General features: G+C 43.0%; 1 protein-coding gene and 1 long non-coding RNA gene across 2 annotated transcripts in view; one reads left to right on the top strand and one right to left on the bottom strand.

The window, feature by feature from the left end:
* The window catches only part of MAML3 (mastermind like transcriptional coactivator 3), a 451078-nt gene that overhangs the window by 147069 nt on the left and 284047 nt on the right, over window positions 1-19962 (bottom strand). The gene's annotated exons all lie outside the window — the stretch shown is intronic.
* The window catches only part of LOC120870916, a 17683-nt gene continuing 4257 nt past the window's right edge, over window positions 6537-19962 (top strand). The window contains exon 1 of the long non-coding RNA XR_005722893.1: window positions 6537-6584. This is a non-coding gene — a long non-coding RNA (uncharacterized LOC120870916). The remainder of the gene's footprint in view (window positions 6585-19962) is intronic.

Below are 19962 nucleotides of genomic sequence, written 5' to 3'. Positions count from 1 at the left end.
ACAGCAGTGAGTGATGTTAACGCTCCTCTTCTAGCTTCCAGAAGTTGTCAGGGTAGCAAGACAATGGGGGAAGGAGAATGAGCCAGCAGTGCTCAGAGTCAAATGCTAAGTCAGTCAGTGTCATTCGCTCAGTTGTGTCTGACTCTTTGCGACCTCATGGACTGTGGCCCTGCCACACTCCTCTGTCCATGGGGATTCTCCAGGCAGGAATACTGGAGTGGATTGCCATTCCCTTCTCCCAGTATAGAGGAGCCTTTAAATTTAAACTACCATAGCCTGAGGTTAACTACAGGTATCAGAAAGCAATGAATGGCTTCCTCCTGATGCCTTATACCCAGGCAGTTAAGGCTGGAGTAAAGCCTCTTGTCTAAATTCCATGAAGTGCTGGAGTCTGAACTAAGGTTACACAGAAGCTGAGAGGAGTTTGTGCTTTTAAGAAAGATGGCCATTTTTCATCTTTCAACTTTGTGATTCCCAGAAGAGTACAGGGGAGCTCTGCTAGCCCAACCCTCTCACCAAAAGAAAGTAAATAAACTATTATAATCTTTGCTATCATTGAAGAGCATTACTTGTAACTCTCAGGAGACAGCAATAAATAAATTGTACCTACATGCTATTTTGTAACATTAACAGATTTTCAAGACAATAATATATATCCAACAAGGGGAGGCAAAACTGTGTATGAGTATCCTTACGTGCCTGCTAAGTTGCCTCAGTTATACTTGACTCTTTGTAACGCTATGAACTATATAGCCCATACTGGAGTGGGTTGCCATTCCCTCCTCCTGGGAATCTTCTTGACCCAGGGATTGAACCCAGGTCTTCTGCATTGCAGGCATATTCTTTACCACTGAGCCACTGGGGAAGCCCATATGAGTATCCATGAGGTTTCAAATTTTAAATTTTAGTAGTGGAAAAATGAAGGAATATCCAAATAAGAAAGTCACGAAAACACAACATAAAAGAAGATAATTAATTAGCATAGGCGTGAGGAAGTTTTGTAATTTTAAACAACAAAGAGAACCCAAAGCAAACAGGAAACACAAATATCAGTGACATTAAACACCAAAAAGCAAGAGGAGTGGGAGTCAGCTTAACCTCTGCAAGGGGTTTACTGCTGGCTGAGGCAGGAAGAGGTTTAAAGGAGATTAAGAAAGATAAACAATAAGCAGTCTGTCGAGCTACTCTTTATTTGGCTGCATGCATCCAGCCAAGTGGAAGGTCTGTGTTTGAGCAAGTGGGCTCACGTACAGCCAAGGAAGCCAGGAGGACAGAGGATGGGGGAGTGCTTGCTCTAGAACGTGATGGAAGTTCCAGACCCCACTGCTCCCACCTCACCCCTACCCAGTGAACATGAAAGGAAAACTGCCACCCTCAGACTCCACTCTGATAATTCCTGGATCTTCTTCTTTAGTGCATTAAAAAAAAACATATCAATAATAATTTTTCTGGCCTATTGTCTTAACTAAAATATCCCTGTTTATTCTTAAAATGACCAAACTTCAGAGGTTGGACATTAAAGGTTACTGAGTCCACCCATCAAGTGGCCATCTGGTCTATCATCACGTCTAGTGACAAGGACCTCATTTCTTCCTGAAGCAGTTGTCACCATCCTCGAGCAGCTCTGATTATCAGCAAATTCTTTCTTAGATGGAGCTAAAATTTGTCTTTCTGAAATATCCACCTTTGGTCCCTGGGGAGAGAATAAATCTAAGCCGTCTACGATATGAGAGCCTTTCAAACATTAGAAAACACTATTATGTAACTAGTCCAGTCTTTTCTACTACAGGCTAAATATACTTTGTTCTTTTAACCTTTGATCATATGGTTTTAAGCTTTCTCACCGTTGGGGCTACCTTTCTCTGAACTCAGTCCAGTTTGTTTTCTATCTCTCAACATACTCACCAGACATATGTCACATGCTATGGTTTGGCAAGCACCAGCCACCGTGAACCAGCCCCGTTTTTTGCGATTGTTGCTGTTCATTGTTCAGTGGCTTAGTCGTGTCTGACTCTCTGCGACCCCATGAACTGCAGCACGCCTGGCTTCCCCTGCCCTGCACTGTCTCTCAGAGTTTGCTCAGACGCATGTCCATTGAGTCGGTGATACCATCCAACCATCTCATCCTCTGTCGCCCCCTTCTCCTTCTGCCCTCAATCTTTCCCAGAATCTGAGTCTTTTCCAAAGAGTCGGCTCTTTGCATCAGGTGGCCAAAGTATCGAAGTATTTTGGGATTACCACATGGTTTGATCAGGCAGCTGCAGGCTGAAAGGAGTACTGGTCACATGTACTGAGCGAACCTCTGATGGGATGGGCACAAGAGCACTTTACATACATTGAGTTAAGTTCTGAGAACTAGCCTGTGTGTAATGGCTGCCATACTTCCTGTTTCACACCTAAGGGCCCAAAGACACAGAGAGGTTAATTAACTTGTTTAAAGTCACAGAGTAACTGGCAAGCTGTCCACTGAGTTCTGATACACTATATTTTGATTGACGCTGTCCAACATTCCAAAGTGTGGCGCTCTTTTTAGACCTCCATCCCTTCCTTAAATGTACTGTATTCGTCATTCCTCCCAGCTCCATGCAATGTCCAACTCAATAAATGTGCCTTTTATAACTTCATCCAAGTCATTCATAAAATTTTGACTGGGACAGAACAATGGCTTGGTTGCCTAATGACTCTTGGCTCCCCCCCGCTTTTTTTTTTTTGCAATGACAGTGGAAATTATTCCATTTGACCAAATTATGAGACTTTATTTTAAAAATGAATTCATTGTAAGTTCCTTGAATGCTTGTCACATATTTCTTTGCATCCTACACAGCTAGTTAATACTCGGTAAAAATCGCTGAAAGAAGGACAGTGTTCTGAAATATGAAGCCCGAGGGAGGGCTCAAGGCGGGTGGCTCACACATTGCCTGCAGCTCCAGCATTAACAGGCCAACAGTTTCTCCACTGCTGGCTGTTTGGGCATCCTCCCAGCCTCGCCCTGTGGGCTCTCTTGTGCTTTCCACAAGCCATAGGAGCAGTGAAGAGATCTGGGATGTAATGCCTTACAGACAGGAGACCTAACAGGACAAGGAGAATGTTAGAGGATGAACCATGTCTACAACTGAATTTATTAAAACTGGCTCAGAAGTCAGGTCATCTGTAATAAAGTCATGATGAGACGTTATCTGTCCACCATGACAAAACAGGAATCCAGAAGCTAGAGTACAAGTAAAGAGAAGCTGGAGGCATATGCCTCACCTCTGAGGATGCCATCAGGCATTTTTCCCACTCCAGTTCTCAGAACGTAATAACCCCACAATACCAGAGGGCAGCCCTGGTCTGAGAACCACCATCCATCTCAGCGTGCTGATGCGGAAAGTCAAAGCCTATCCCCAGATCTGCACTCACAGGAGGAACAGCTCTGATTTTATCTTGAAAAGTCTTGTATTTTGACACCAAGATTATCAAAGTCTCTCCTCTAATTTACATAAAATACCTTGAAGTACACTGGATTAAAGAATCGTGAATATCATATTAACTTCAAAAATAATAACAAGCAATGGGTATTTCATAAGGGTCAGGAACAATGTTAACTGACTAACATATGCTGTCTCCTTTAATGGTCACAACGACTTTATGAAAAATATACTAAAATTATTCCCAATTTACAGATAAGTAAACTGAGGCAGGGAGAGGTTAATTTCCTTACTTGTAATTAGCAGAACGCTGAAGCTTGACTCCAGCACTGTTGAACACTTACCCTCTTAAATACAGTATGTGTTAGTCCAGGTCTTCCAAGAAATAGACACCAAGATGGTATTAAAGGTGTCAATAATTTTTTTTTTAAGGGAAAACACTTACATGGGAGAGAATGGGGAGAGAGGGGTCAGATGGCAAAGCCAAGTGCCCCCAGGTGAAGATTAGAGGGGGATGGTCAGTGGGAGGGTCTTAACCTCACCATCTGGGGAGCCCCCAAGTCCTGTCAGCTGTCAGAGGAGCCCTGTGATGGGGAGAGCTGGAGAGGCCGGGGAAGGTCAGTCCATGTTTGGGTGGAAGTGGCCTCTGCAGTAAAGCAATGGTGGAGCCCACACAGCAGAGCCTTGAACTCCAGTTCAAGGTCAGCCAGACACAGGCTCTCATGCTGCCTTCAGGAGGCCTCAGGAGAGAGGCCCTCCGTCTGCTCTTAAGTGTAAAATGGAAGTCGCATCAGAAGAGTCGTCATTTGTCAGTGAAGACCTCTCAACACCCACAGCCGGAGTGGCTGGAATCACTAACTCTCAGGCCGTGGAAGCAGAGGGACGTGACCCGTGGGAGTCTTAGTGGGACCCTGGGTCCTGGGAAAGGAGGATGGACTTGTTTCCTCCCAGCATCTGGAACAGACTCCCTTCAGGCTCATCTCTCTGCTTCCAAAGTATGTTCTGCAGATGATTTCCCGGATTCTCTGTAAAGCATTTGGGAGAGGGGGTTTCTCCTGGCCATATTCTAGAAAGTTCCCAGAGAGGATTTGCTATGCGTGGATATCATGGAAATGGGAGAGTCCCAGGGATGGCTTCTGGCTGAGCAGACGCTAACACACAGCCCTCTAATCTTCTCTTTCTCATATTTACCTCTTGTTCCATCAAGCCAACCATTGCTTTCCCACAAAATACAGTGTGAATATCCACTGTCAGTATTTTGTTGGAACCCAAAGAGAGTCGGGCTCACCTGCTCACTCTGGCCGCTGCCCTGCACCCATCCTGTCAGGCCTGGGTCAGGCACCACTTCCTCCTGCATCTCCTGAGCTCCGGCTCCAGCCCAGCCCGTGTGCACGGGTCACACACACCCAGTGACGCTTTGCTGTCTACCTGCATGTACATATCCACCTGAACACACAGAAATGTACATAATATACACATACGCATATAAACCAGCCGGAACTAAAGCTGAAGGCCTCCCTTTTCCCTGGCAGACCCGAGACCATCATGCAAGTCATCTCTCATTTTCCAGCCCTTGATCTCCTGACCTCTCTGCGGTGTTGCGTGCTGGCCACCCTTGGACCTCAGGATGTCATTCCTAGCTGTCTTCAGACCCCTGGAATCCCAGCTTCTTCATTCTCTTTTCCTCTTTACTTGCCTAATCCTTAAATATTGGTGCTCCCAAAGGCTTAACCTTGGCTGGTTCTCCTCTCCACATGTACTTTCTCACCATAGGATTTTATCCACTCTCCCCACCAAAAACTGTAGGCAGCCTTGGCTCCTCCTTATAGTTTTTCCTCTTGTCCCCTGCAACATTGTCCTACCATCAAAACTCCAACCAACCTATCATAAAATCGCCTCCCCATCACTATTCCACTGGGTTAAGCTTACTAATATGTATGAATGTCTGTCCAATGCCACACAATCGGTCAGGTGTCTTATGTACATTATTTCACAAGCCTTACAACAATCAAGCAAAAAAGATCCTATAAATTCCTATTCAGATAGGGAAAGTGAACTCGCAGAGATTTAGCTCATAGCCTAGAATTTAAATTTGGTCAAGAAGGCTCTTTACTTTGAATCGAGGTCTCAAGCTCTAAACAGCAGGCTCCCTAGCAGCTCACCATTAGCCCCCACCCCCAAAACACTTGCTTCTTATGCCCAGTGAGGGCCTCCAGGCATGGATAGAATTGCTATTTCCAAAGATGAGTATGACCATGTCTCTTCTTTTCTAGAAGATTCTGTTGATTATACTCTACAATTAAGTCCTTACTAGCTGGTTTGGCCAGTGGTTACCAGGCTTGTTTGAACACTGGAGTCACCTGGGGAGTTTTGGAAACCACTGATGCCTGCTTCCCACTCCAAAGGGTATGAATTCATTGGACTGGAAAGTGGCTGGGTTTTGACGTTTGTTTCATAAAATCCCAGGTCATTCTAATGGACAAGCAAGTTCGGAAACCACTGAGTTAGGAACCAATGGCCCTTCTGTTTTGACTCTTTCCTAACTCTTCAGCAACTATGGGTCTCCTCAGCTTCAAACCCTGCTGTGGATTTAACCATCCAGCTCTCTGTCCTGGGGTCCTTTCTCTCTTAGACCAACTTCTACATCCTTTGATATTCGGCTCAAACGTGCCTTTGAGCTTCTCTGCCCTGACTACCACTCTGCCCTTTGCTTTCGTCACCAGGCACGCACACTCCCCTGTAATCTAGTTGTTTACCCAGCAGCTTCCCCAGACGTGTGCAGGTAAGGGTGGATACTCCTTCTCACCTCTTTGTATCTCCTTCCAGAACACACTGCCCAGGAGGTGCTCTGTGCATGGATGGATGGATGAGAGAGTAAATACCTATACAGGAAGTGGAAGGGTCATTTGTAGAGATGTGGACGGACCTAGAGGCTGTCATACAGACTAAGTCAGAAAGAGAAAAACAAATGTCATCTTATATTAACGCATATCTGTGGAATCTAGAAAAATGGTACAGATGAACCTATTTGCAAAGTAGAGACAGAGACACAGTCACAGAGAACAAACGTAAGAACACCAAGTGGGGGTGGGAGGGTGGGATGAACTGGGAGATTGGGATTGACATATGTACACTATTGATACTATATGTGAAATAAACAACTAATGAGAGCCTACTGTAGCCCTCAGGGAACCCTCCTCAGGAGTCTGTGGCCACCTAAGTGGGAAGAAAACCCAAGGAGGAGGGGATATATGTATAAGTACCCAGGTGGCACAAGTGGTGAAGAACCCACCTGTCAGTGCAGGAGACGCGAGAGATGCAGGCTCAATCCCAGGGTCAGGAAGATCCCCTGGAGAACAGTGTGGCAGCCCACTCCAGTACTCTCGTCTGGATTATCCCATGGACAGAGGAGTCTGATGGGCTACAGTCCATAGCATCACAAAGAGCTGGACACAACTGAGGCGACTTAGCATGCGTGCATATAGCTGATTCACTTTGCTGTACAGGGGAAGCTAATACTACAGTGTAAGGCAACTATACTCCAATAAAATTAATTAAAAAAAAAAAAAGAAATCATACTTCTGGACTGTCATACTCTGGAGACCAAATCTAGGTTGCAACGTGGAATGAAAAAGCTTGGGGTGTGGAGCAGTATAGACGTGAATTTGAACACTGGCTCTAGATACGAGCTATATGATTCTTCTTAGGCTGTTGAAATACATGGAATTTCAGTTTCCTCTACAGCAAAATGAAAATAATAATAGTTATATCTTCATTATTGGGAAGGGGAAGGTAGAAACTGGTATTTGTGAAATGCTCAGCATAATGTCTCACCCTCAAGTATTAAAAAATGTTAGCTTTATTATTACCTCACTAACTTTGGTTTGTTCATTTGTGTACTGTGAGATTTTTGGAATATTACATACTTTTTCTGTCTTTCTCTCATCTATGAAATGTGCATAGTAATATTTCTCTCTCAAAAGGAAGGTGAAAGTCTTCACTGAAAGAGTTTCAGTTGTTCCACAAGTGCACCATGTTCGTATTTATTTCTTAATTTCTGTTCTTTCTTCTACCTTCTGTGATAATACCAGAGAAAGCATTTTTCTTGTACCACAAACTCTTGACATGCAAGGGGGAATATATCCAGAAACATCCCTGCACCCAAATTTGCAAATACTACCAGAACAGATATGTTTCCCCAGAAAATACAACCAACTATGACTGAATATTTCATAAGGGTCACACCTTCAGATCCATAATGATTTGACCCAAACAGGACCAAAGAACTTTTTTTACAGCTTTTAAAATAATATCTGCCACAAAATAATTTCCTAACACAGGTGTCAGTGACACACTATTATAGTAACATCAGACACGAACTCAACCAGGTTTGTAAAAGCTAAACAGTAGAGATGGATCATAACATTCTCATCTCATGAGCACTGCTTTGAGGTAGATTACAAACAGGAACACAGAGGTGGAGAGAAGATTCAGACTTGGGCCATTCGGGGCGCATTCACTAACTCTCATTTGCTTGCTCCTCACAGTGGCTTCAAATTCATACTCCAGGGACTTCCCTGGTGGCCCAGAATGAAGGTGGGTCCTTCATTCTGCACACCCAATGAAGGGGCCTGGGTTCGATCCTCGGTCAGGAAACTAGATCCTGTATGCTGCAATAAGAGCTGGCACAGCCAAATAAATTTTCAAAAGATGGTCTAAAAAAATTCATACACCAGCATAATTATTATTTATTAATATGGATACTATAGTTCTTTGGCTTTATTGTGATGAGTAAAAATCCTGAATAATATTCCTAATACTGGAAGTCAACTAGGTTCATTCACTGTTGTCCTACAGTGCTCATCAACATGTTTCCAGGCCAAGGGACAATGCTAGGTGGGGCTAAAGGACTCAAGGTCCCTCCAATTCCCTGCTTCCTAACTTGATCAGGAATAGAGCTAAGTATGGATAAAAATACTTTAGTATTTTGGACAATAGTAATACAAAGTTGCATCTTAATTTTTTTTTTTTTTGCTGTAAAGATAACTTATTATTCATTTTCTTCCCTCTTAGATAACTCAAATATTTTATTCAGAAACATAAAAGGGATTTGTGCAATGGAGACAAATGATAAATATCATTAGCATTTCTTCAATTCTACAAACTATATTTCTGTGAAATTCAAAATATCGTTTCATCTTTAATTCTGCAAATAGTGTGATATCAAATACAGCAACTGTCCTCTCTTGGTCTAGCTAAATCTTCAATATTTATACTGAATCATCTATGTAAGTTATTTATCAATATTCAATATTCTAAAAAGTAATTTTTTTTCTTCTTGGGGAATCAGAATTAACCTTTAATTCTGTTCTCTTCTGAGGATCACGATGGAATGCTTCATTCTGCAAGGGTTCAGATGCCAGTATACAGCAGGCAGTTGCCACAAGGTACAGAATTGAGATGCGGCCAGGTGACCTTGAGGAGAAATCATTTCCAGTCCTTGCTTTTAGCTCCAAAACCATCATTCTTTTGCCTTTCATATCTCTTGTCACTGAATTATAGAGCCCTTTGGCTTCTGGAGAAGCAGTTTTTTCCTCAATTCTCTAACTAAACACAATAATACATTGAGTCCCTATCTTTGTTAGAGGTCTGGCCTTTTCCCATCTTTTCATCAACCCCTCCTGCATCTGTTTGGCTCCTCCCAACACCCCCTTCTGCCAAGTGAACTGAGCAAGATTAATGACAGTGACTTAAACTCACTCCTCCCTGAGTCTACCTCCTCTTCACTTATGCCCTTAGACACAGGCATTAGGAGCCCCAGCCATGATTCCCAGCTTTACAGGGCCCGCTGGGGTCTTCCTTTGCCCACCCCCGCCACCCGCTGCCAGGGCAGGTATTTGGCAGGGCCAAGGTGAGAAGCGCCCGGGTCTTCCCTTCCAGACTGTGTTCTGGACACCTGGAACCCTCACCTTCCCTCCCAAGAGAGCCTCAGTCTGCCTTCCCAGGCCTTTGCTCTGGAAGGTGGACACACACCTGTGTGCACCTTCAGGCCCCAAGAGTGGACAAGTGTGCATGGAGGTGTGGGCCAGAAAGTCCCCTAAATGTGGGAGGCCCCTCTGATATAGACAGAGCCAAGGATGGGGAGAGAAGAGGGTCGTCCAGGGAACCCGACTGCTGCAGAACCGACTGCGTTTAAACCTGACTGTCCCAGTAGCTCGAAGTTACAGTTGTCAAAGCCAGAGGATGGAACATATTTTACTTAGAACAAATAAATATGAAGCATACATTGGAAAAAACCCCAATGCTGGGAAAGATTGAGGGCAGAAAGAAGGGGGTGACAGAGGATGAGATGGTTGGATGGCATCACCAACTCAAGCAATGGACATGAGTTTGAGCAAACTCTGGGAGCTAGTAAAGGGCAGGAAGCCTGGCATGCTGCAGTCCATGGGGTCGCAAAGAGTCAGATACGACTCAGCAACTGAACAACAAGCAACAATAATATTGTATGTAGCTCTACGTCTATGTTCTTGTCCTGGGCCCATAAATGTTAGGGGCAGGCCTCTTTCTCCTCACCCAACAGTCCCCCTGCAGATCTGCCAACGCCCATGCCAACTCTGCTATGATGAGTACACAGAGTCTGGAACTTTCATGTTTTTATTTCCCATCCTGCCAACCAGGCCTCCTTGTTCATACTAAAGTGAAAGTGAAAGTGAAGTCGCTCAATGGTATCCGACTCTTTGCGACCCCATGGACTGTAGCCTACCAGGCTCCTCCGTCCATGGGATTCTCCAGGCAAGAATACTGGAGTGGGTTGCCATTGCCTTCTCCAGGGGATCTTCCTGACCCAGGGATCGAACCTGGGTCTCCTGCTTTGCAGGCAGACACTTTACTGTCTGAGCCACCTAGGAAGCCCCTTCACACTATTCCTCTCCCTATTCAGATTCAGTTCCTGACAGAAGGCCCTGGAGTTAATTCATAAACAGGGAAGAGAAGCTGTGGTACGTCCCACTGGGAGGTTTTTGTGAAGCCTGGGTCAGCCCCTTTCCAACCTGGAACCTGCGTGCAGTGATAATCACAGATAGACAGGTGACCCCTTTTTTCTTTATGGATTCTCCTCCCTCCTCACTGTTATTTCATTCCCCTCATTTCTAAAACGTGTTTCAGACACAGAGGGAGCGGCTGTGATGGAAGTCGGCCAAGCAAGGGTAGAGGGTGGGGGGAGCAGTGGGCAACTACGGTTTGACGCTAATGATTTGTGTACAATTCAAGGTCAGAGAATGATATGTGAGGCTTGCGCGCCCACCCACACAAGCACACACAATTTAGTGCTTGATTATATCAGCATATAACACTAATACATCTCATGCTGCCTTGTTCACTTGCCTCTCCAATTAGAAGAGAACTCGGAGGGCAGGGACCACATGTTAAGCTGCCTTTGTTCCCCAGAACACCCACCACCTTATTAGGCACATAATAGGCATTTGATAAATATGTTTTGTTAAAAGAGGCTTGTCTCCATTAATGAAATAAATGTGTTCTTCAAGTGTTCTGAATCGAGTGAGTTTTTGGTAACGAGAATTCCATTTTAAGGCTACTACATTTGCAATGGGAATATTATAAGTTCTTTTACAAAGCGGATCATCATTCCATTTGGGTTGTCATATATTTGTAAATTCTTGAGCCTAAACCAGGGAATCTTATACTGAGGGTGGGGGAGGTGAGTGCCTATGAATTCCCTGTAATTGTATCCACATTTGTTTTGGGAATGTGTATTTTTCTGGTGATATTGTTGGAGCTTTCACTGTATTCTCAGAGGGATGTTCTACTTAAAAAGAAAAAAAAACTTTAAAATCTGAGCTTGGAAGGTATTAAGGAAGTTGGTCTAAGCTTCTGGGAAAATAATTCAGCAGCTTTGGTATGCAGAAAATACTAACTAGGGCTAACATCTGTTGAGCCTCTGTTTCACACCAAACATTTGATATTCACCATAGTTCATCTTCCTTGCAAGGTAGGCATTATCATCTCATTTTATAGAGGAAGAAACTGAAGAGACCTGCCCAGGCACATAGTTATTAAACATCCAAAGTGAGATTTGAAACAGGATCTGTTGGATTCCAAAACAGGAAAATTTTCACGAACTGTTTCTGTCTCGCTCTGATGCCCTACCTAAAATATTAATCATGATAATAATAAATACATTAACTTTGGGTAGATTACTATCGTCCCCACTTCACAGATGGGAAAGCTGAAGTTAAGAAATACATATGAGAACCGGCATGTGGACAAAGAGGGAGAAGGGGAGGGTGGGATGAATTGGGAGAGTGGCACTGATATATAACACTACCATGAGTGAAATAGATGGCTAGTAGGAAGCTGCTCTATAGCACAGGGGACTTAGCTTGATGACCTAGAGGGCTGGGATGGGGTCGGAGGGAGGGAGGCCCAAAAGTGAAGAAGTGAAAGTGAAGTTGCTCAGTGTCTGACTCTTTGCGACCCCGTGGACTGTAGCCCACCAGGCTCCTCCGTCCATGGGATTCTCCAGGCAAGAGTACTGGAGTGGGCTGCCATTTCCTTCTCCAGGGGATCTTCCTGACCCAGGGATCGAACCTGGGTCTCCTGCATTGTAGGCAGATGCTTTACCATCTGCGCCACCAGGGAAGTCTAAAGTGAAGGGATATATGTATGTATATATAACTGATTCACTTCACTGTACAGTAGAAACTAATGTAAAGTAATTATACTGCAATAAAAATTCAAATTCAAATTAAAAAATACATATGAAATTCAAATACAGATGACAACTTGCTGATAAGGAAAGGGGCTGATAAGGAAAAGGGGCTAGTGTTCACACTAAGGTCCATCCACGTCCTGGGCCCACTGCTCCTCACTGCCTTTCATAGCCCCCTGTTGGAACAGCCTGGCCTCCTCATGACTCTTACACAAAAATCATGTATGAGAGTCCCCGTGACTATCTCATGAAAAAATGGTGTCCAGTTTCAGTATACCATAATACTTTTTAACTGGAATTCTAGATGCTATTTCTGATACATGACTGTACTTAGGACTGTTTAGGAAAATAGCGACTGGGCCCTCCGAAGTAACAGTCCTCCTTCAAATCTCAAGGAATACTATTATACATTTAGCAGGAACTCAGAGACAGTACTGTTGATGCTGGGTATATATAGAAGGTTGCCCACAGAATCATATAGAATTCATTTGATATTATGAATTCATTCCACTTAGCTACTCAACTTGATACAATGAAAGTAGATTAATATATGAAAGCACTGTTAGCTCTTTGAGAGAAAATAATATTGAAATTCAGGTTTAATATGCAACCTGGAAGGCATTTTTGCACAGTAATTAAGCAAAGCCTGGGCCCTGAATTCGAAGAGATATGAGTTCAAATCTCCACCCTCCCACTGACCAGCTATGTGCCCTTAGAAAAAAAAATCACTTGACCTTTCCAAGCCTCAGCATTCTCACATATAAAGGGAAATAATTATACAGTATGACAAGCTTTGTGAAGATTAAATGAAGACGTGTAGATAGGTTACGTAGAACAATGTTTGAAATATTGTATTCACTTTTAAAAGAGGTAGCATTTTGGTTTTTTGACTTCATGTCTAAAGAAATAGGATAAGGAATTTGTAGAATTTCTCCCTCAAAACCAAAACAGGATAAAGGATACAGATAAATTCTTCTCTTCGAGCGATAGCACTGGTATTAAAAAGAAACTCAATCCTGACCAAAAAAAAAGTTCACAGGAAAAGATTCTAAAATAAGTCTTTTCCTGTACATAGGTTTAACCAAATTTCCTTCCTAATTATATTTATTACTGTTGACATTTTATTACTTAAAATAATCATGTGTGATCCAGAGAGATCCACAGAGATGGGTGGGGCATGCTAAAATGTGCTATGGTCTTTCAGTACAAGTCAACGTTGGAACTAATTACAGTGTATCTGCGGGTTGGTTCCACCTCTGTGGATTCAACCAACCGAGGATCAAAAATATTTGAAAAAATAATTCCATAAAGTTCCCCAAAGCAAAAGCATTTGCCTTTCAGCAACTGTTTACATAGCATATACATTGCAGAGGTATTATAAGGAGTTCCCTGGTGGTGGCTCAGACAGGAAAGAATCTGCCTGCAATGCAGGAGACTCAAGTTTGATCCCTGGGTCAGGAAGATCCCCTGGAGAAGGAAATGGCTAGCCCCTCCAGTATTCTTGCCTGGAAAATTCCATGGACAGAGGAGCCTGGCAAGCTACTACGGCCCATGGGGTTGCAAAGAGTCTGACATGACTTAACAACTTAACAACAGGTCAGGGAGGATGTACACAGGTTATAGACAAATACTATGCTATTTTATAGAAGGAACTCGAGCATCCTCGGATTTTGGCATCCATAGGAAACACTGGAAACAGTCCCTGTGGATTCCAAGAGGTGACTCTATTTCTATCCCATGCTGGTGTGGGAACAAGGCAAAAGAAATAGAGATTGAAGAGCCTTATTGGGTCTTCCTAATTCTTGTTTATATAGTAATTCAGTATATGTAAGACAAAAGTCTTTATAAAACCTAATTTTCAGTCGGAAAAGAAGTGGTGATTGCTGGCAGCAGAGTGGAGCTATACGAGTGCACAGAATGGGCACTCTTCTCTTCTGCCCCAGCCGACAAGCAAGCCGATTAGATCCACCGAGTTGGTGATCTATGTTTTCAAGGACCCAAAGAAGGCAGCTTTTTACAAGTGATGCAATTTTTGTTTTTCATATGCCGTGTCCTTCGGTGAAAGTGACAGGGAGGTTGAGGTATCTGTAGACTGCTGGAGATCAGAATTCTTTATCCAGAGATAAAGACGAAGAGACCTGGGAAGCTGAGTGAGAATAATATAAAACGGTCTGCTGGCACATTGATGCAGTGTGCTTAAATGACGCTCCAAAGTAGGAATCCTCAAGTATTTTCAGATTCTTGCTCCAGGACCCAAAGGCCGGCAGACCAGAAATACAGCAGTTTCACAACCAACCCGAACCCAAACCACAACCAACCAAAACCACCTCCCACTCTCAGCTCCAACAAAAGGCACATAACACTCACACAAAAGAAACATCTTTCTGGAAAATGGGGTGGGGGAGGGGTGAAGGGAAAGAGACACAGCAGAGTTTCCATCTGTTTTACCAGTTAGTACATTCCAGGGGAATAAAAGCGGTTCTGAAGCCACTGCTTTGGCAACAGCAGGACAAAATGAGACCAGACTGTCAGACATGCTCTTCAGATGGCTTTTTTGTCCCTATTTCACTCTGTGAATGTTAACGTGGAGGCTAGCCTGCGTAAAACTTAGGAGCTCAGGTTTGGGTTCCTACAGCCTTTATTTTAGTTCCTAGTTCCAATGCCTACTGTGTGAGCTTGAATAGGCTACTTAACTTTACATGTCTGAGTTTCCAGGTCATTTGAAGATGATGTGAAATGATTCACGTGAAGTGCTGAGCACCGCACAGATCTCAGCACACAAGGAATTCCATGGACGGTAGATATATCAACCCTTAGATCAGAGCTTCTCAACCGCAGCATTATTGACATCTTGAACGGGAGAATTCTTCATCGTGGGAGGCTGTTCTGTGCATTATAGGATATTTAACAGCATCCTTGCTCTCCACCTACTAGATGACAGGAGTAGCCCTCCCCTCCCCTAGTTGTGACAACCAAAAATGTCTCCTGATATTGCCAACTGTCCACTGGGGGACATGGAAACAAAATTATTCCTAGTTGATCTAGAAGATGAGGATAACTCAATTCTCCTCCTAAACATGCACATATTTAAGCCCCAGCTTTAAAAAATTCATACTCTTACTTTGAAGGCCTAGTCATGAATCACTCAACGATTGGGGGTCTTACTTTTCTCATCCTAAGACCATCATTTCAAGATGCCCTTTTATTCTGACCTTGAAAATTGTATTCCTGTTTTTTTCATTTCACCAAGGACTTAAAAATGAGGAAACTTATATGAGGAAACTTATACAAGTGCTACATCTTCAACTGGAAAAACCAGGAAATACAGATAAGCAGAAAAGAAAGAAGGGAGGAAAAAAAACAAATACCATTTATAATTCCAGCAGTTAGAACTAACTAGGGTTAACATTAGGATGAATGGGTTTTTACATATTTTTCAATTTATATATATATGTGTGTATATATACTAACACACATGTACATGTACATTTATACAACACACACACATACACACAGGTATTTCTTATATGCTTGTCATACTTTCCAGTCTCTATTTCTAGCTATATCCAGACCTAGCGCTGCTGCTGCTGCTGCTAAGTCGCCTCAGTCGTGCCCAACTCTGTGCGACCCCATAGACGGTAGCCCACCAGGCTCCCCCGTCCCTGGGATTCTCCAGGCAAGAACACTGGAGTGGGTTGCCATTTCCTTCTCCAATGCATGAAAGTAAAAAGTGAAAGGGAAGTCGCTCAGTCGTGTCCGACTCTTGGCGACCCCATGGACTGCAGCCCACCAGGCTCCTCCGTCCATGGGATTTTCCAGGCAAGAGTACTGGAGTGGGGTGCCATTGCCTTCTCCTAGACATTATATATTTCTTCTCCTGTACAACTTCCCTCAAGAGGTGGTTTGTCACTTCATACTTTCAAGTAGCACCTGGGTGTAAAGAAATCTAAAACTTACAGCTTTAGTCCTGTACTCTTCCACTGAAAGACATCTTTAATTGAATGTCCAACTGACACCTATACTAAATAGTGTCAAACTATCCCCTTTGGACAACTCTCTCTGCCAGTAACGGATGGCTCTCCTCTATTTTTTAAGTTAGAGACTTGGATGTGAAACTTGATTTCCGAATTCCTTATTTGTCCCAAGTCATGCCTGTGGTCACTTCCACTCATCTCATACCTTTTCTTTGACTCTGTTCCTTGGGTCTTATCAGTCAGGTCCTAATTATTTTGTTCCAGGTATGCTGTTTCATAGCATCACTCCTGCCAATCACTTGGATCAAGATAGCACTCTCCTCTTTTCAGAAACCTACAATGACTACCCATTGCTTCTTGTATCACAGGTTAGATCTTAATAATGGACTCCAAGGGGCTTCATCATTGCCTCAGTCCTTCCCAAGGCCTCATCTTTTCCTGCTTCTCAGCTTACACATTTTATTCCTTATCAAATCTTCACAGCCCACAGTTCCCCGCCTCCCTTTCCTGAGCAACAGTCCATTAAAAGTAAAGTGTATCAAAGCACAGGGCTGATGTCTTTCAAAACAGAAGAAAAACTAGAATGTTAGTAAGTCATTCTATGCTTCTATTCCAGTTACCAGTTGTAGGTAATTATTTATTACATTAATAGGTGTATCTTTTTTTACAAGTTGTTCATATATGCTTGCTTGCTTGCTTTTAGTTTCAAAAACACGTTTCACCAGTTTGGGTGGAATGTATTTATAATCCTGGGAAGTCAACCCCATTAAATGATTTTCTTGTAGCAGTATTTCTCATCAAGGCACATGCATTTACTTAATCCAAAAGACAGCTAGTTTTCTCTATTAAAAGGTATGCAAAAGAATAACCTTTGAATTTCATCATTGTAACGTGGACAACATGTCACTCTGTTAAATATAAATAGGAAATGTATGCTGTTATTACTTAAACGGTTTTTTTTTTTAATCTAGCTTTTACTAGAGGATGAGCTTCTTAAGGGCAGGGAGCATGCCTTTTACATCCTTTGTGATGCTCATAGTAATGGAACTATAGCTTCATTCTTGTGCAACTGGTCCTCAGTAAATTTTGTTAGGTGATTCATATTTGAAGGGGAGATGGAAAGAAAAGCCTGAAGGACTTAAAGGATTTGCGTGCATGCATCTTGCTGTGAATAATCAAATGTGGAGAGAGATGGCTAAGTGGACAGCATGGGGCATGGAGGGTTTTCACCCCTGAAATATCCAATCATAGGAAGTTACAGTGTGACTGACGGCAGCACCCAGATGGTGATAGGGAAGACGAAGGAACCAGAGGGTGTGCGGGAGGAAGTCTAAGATGCCCTGGAATTGCAGCAGCAGTAGGCACTGTCTTTCAGGTGCAAATACTTCAAGGAGAAAACCCAGCACGGGGGACTAGGGGAAGGACAGAAGCCATGGGATAAAAACAATAAATGCTTTCAAGGGAAAAGATGAGGGAAAGAATTCTTAAAGCAGAAGTGACCAAATCACTTAACTAACAAGGTTGGGTTTAGTGTCAATGAGATAACTGCTCAGACCCTAGGTCTTCTAAAACTGTATTTCCTACTTTAAATAAAAGCAGAGGCTTCTTCGCATTAGACTACAGAATTCTACATTAATTCTCTGCCACTAGGGATATTTGCCATTAGATCTGGGACTGCAAACTAAAAAAAGAAACAAATTCCTGGTGCATTGGAGTCTATGATTTCCTGCCTCCTCACTCCCCTCCCCTCCTGACTCTGGCACACCATGCCAACCCACATACCCCCTAGATGAGTCTGCTCATCTTTGCCAGCTCTGTTTCCCCAACCTAAGCATCTCTGTGCCAACACCACTGAAGCACTTTATGAAATGTCAAAAGCCTTTCATGGTAATTACGGTGCCCACAAATATGTCCAAAATTTGTGACACTCCATTCAGAGGGTAGAATTCCCTTCCCCTAGAGTGTGACTGGACGTAATGATTTGCCTCAAAGGCATGGAATAATGAAGAGGTGTAGGCGTATGACTTCCATACTGGGTCATAAAAGGTACTGTGACTTCCTCCTTGCTTCTTCCTGAATCACTCACTCTGGGGAAGCCCAGCTGTAAGAACACTCAAGCAGCCCTTAGGAGAGATCTCCGTGGTGAGGGGCTGAGGCCTCGAGTCAGCTGCCATGTGAGGGAGCCCTGGGGAGCAGATTCTTTGGCCCAGGTCCAGCCTTCAGACCACTGCAGTCCTGGGCCACAGCACGGCTGCAACCTTATGAGAGATCCTGAGTCAGACCCACCCAGCTAAGCGGCTCCTGGATTTCCTCAGAACTGCTTGCTGTTTTAAGCTGCTAAATTTCGGGTGTAATATGTTACACACTGATAGATAAACTCATATTGTAAAATTTCCAATAGCACTTTTATTTTGGAGTGAAGTTTTAAAAGTTTTACTAAAATACCTGTTTTAATAACTCCCCAGAGAGAGAGAGAGAGAGAAGTTTTAAAGTAATCATAGTTTTCATTATTTTGGGAATACTTGTTTACTTGCTCCTAAGACACGAGAAGGTTAGCTGTTCTATGTTTCATTGGAATTAAATCTCATCTCCTTTTAAGCTTCTGAATTTTACAAAGACAAATGATTTTCCTCATATCCTAAGATTTCAGAAATAATCAGGCCTCAAATAGTCTAAGAGATCTTTTTAAGTTAAGGGATGGGGAAATAAATTTTTCTCTTGAGGTGTTTTTGCTCATTTTACAGAAATGAACAAAAAGTATACATATTCATGTGTTAAAATATGACAAGTAAGTCTAGTTTTAAACAGAGGTAATTGCAGGAGGAACAATCTTGTCATGGCCAGGATGAAGGAAAATTCTTTTTATCAGCACTTAAAACTTGCTAACTGTGGCTTTTAAAAGAGAATATTAATACACTTTTGCCATTTTGTTTGCAGTCTCTGTCCACATAATTTTCATATATATGATAATGTTTCTGCCAAACTCTCTCCATCTTTGTATGCCCAGAACCTAAGTGTTTCAGGTATACAATAAATGTCCATTGAATGAATGAAGTTAGTTTAGAAGAAAACTGAAAGACAGTTATACTCTCCTAGAGGATTAAAAAGGTATAAATAGCTTATGATATGATTAATATTTTAAATTAAAAAATGCAGATAGTCCATACTGTGGATCTGATACTACTCGAATGCTTCACATAAATTAAGACACGGAATCATCATAACAATCCTATTATTACAGTCCCCATTTTCTAGATGAAAAAACTAGAGCTCAGAGAGAGCTTATGCAACCTGTCCAAGGAGCTCAGAGAGTTTATGTAACCTGCCCAAGATCCACAGATAACGAAATGATGAAGGCAGGCTCTGAGTATCTGTCCTAGCTCCACAGTCTGCTCTTGACTTCCCACTAGTTCACACCAGCCAGGTTCTCAAGTCCAGAGAAGGTGGAGGTGGTGGGTCAGGCAACGGTGCCTGCCCTGTGGCGTTTGGGGGAACTGTGTTTATTCACGAGTTTCTCTCCCTAGACCGCTGATTTAACACTCTGCCAACTGTCCAATTATTCACATTCACAGGGCGCTAAGTGGGTTCTTCTCCAGCTGCACACCTTTTTTTCTCAACATAATTAATGAAGCTCATCAAAACCCTAGAAAACAAGCCCAGAGCACCAGCCACTCTCATTGACATGTTAATAAGGGGTCAGGGGCTCCCGGCCCACTGCAGGATGTTTATATGGCCCCAAGGCTGCTGCTCAGAAACGTTATACATTGATGATGGGGTTTGGATGAAGAAGGGGAAGTCCCCGTGTTACACACACACACACACACACACACACACACACACACACACACACACA

Source organism: Oryx dammah, unplaced genomic scaffold (genome assembly GCF_014754425.2).
Source record: "Oryx dammah isolate SB20612 unplaced genomic scaffold, SCBI_Odam_1.1 HiC_scaffold_12, whole genome shotgun sequence".
Classification (NCBI taxonomy): Eukaryota; Metazoa; Chordata; class Mammalia; order Artiodactyla; family Bovidae; genus Oryx; species Oryx dammah.
The sequence above is the reverse complement of the archived record's forward strand: the minus strand, read 5'-3'. Positions and strand labels throughout refer to the sequence as shown.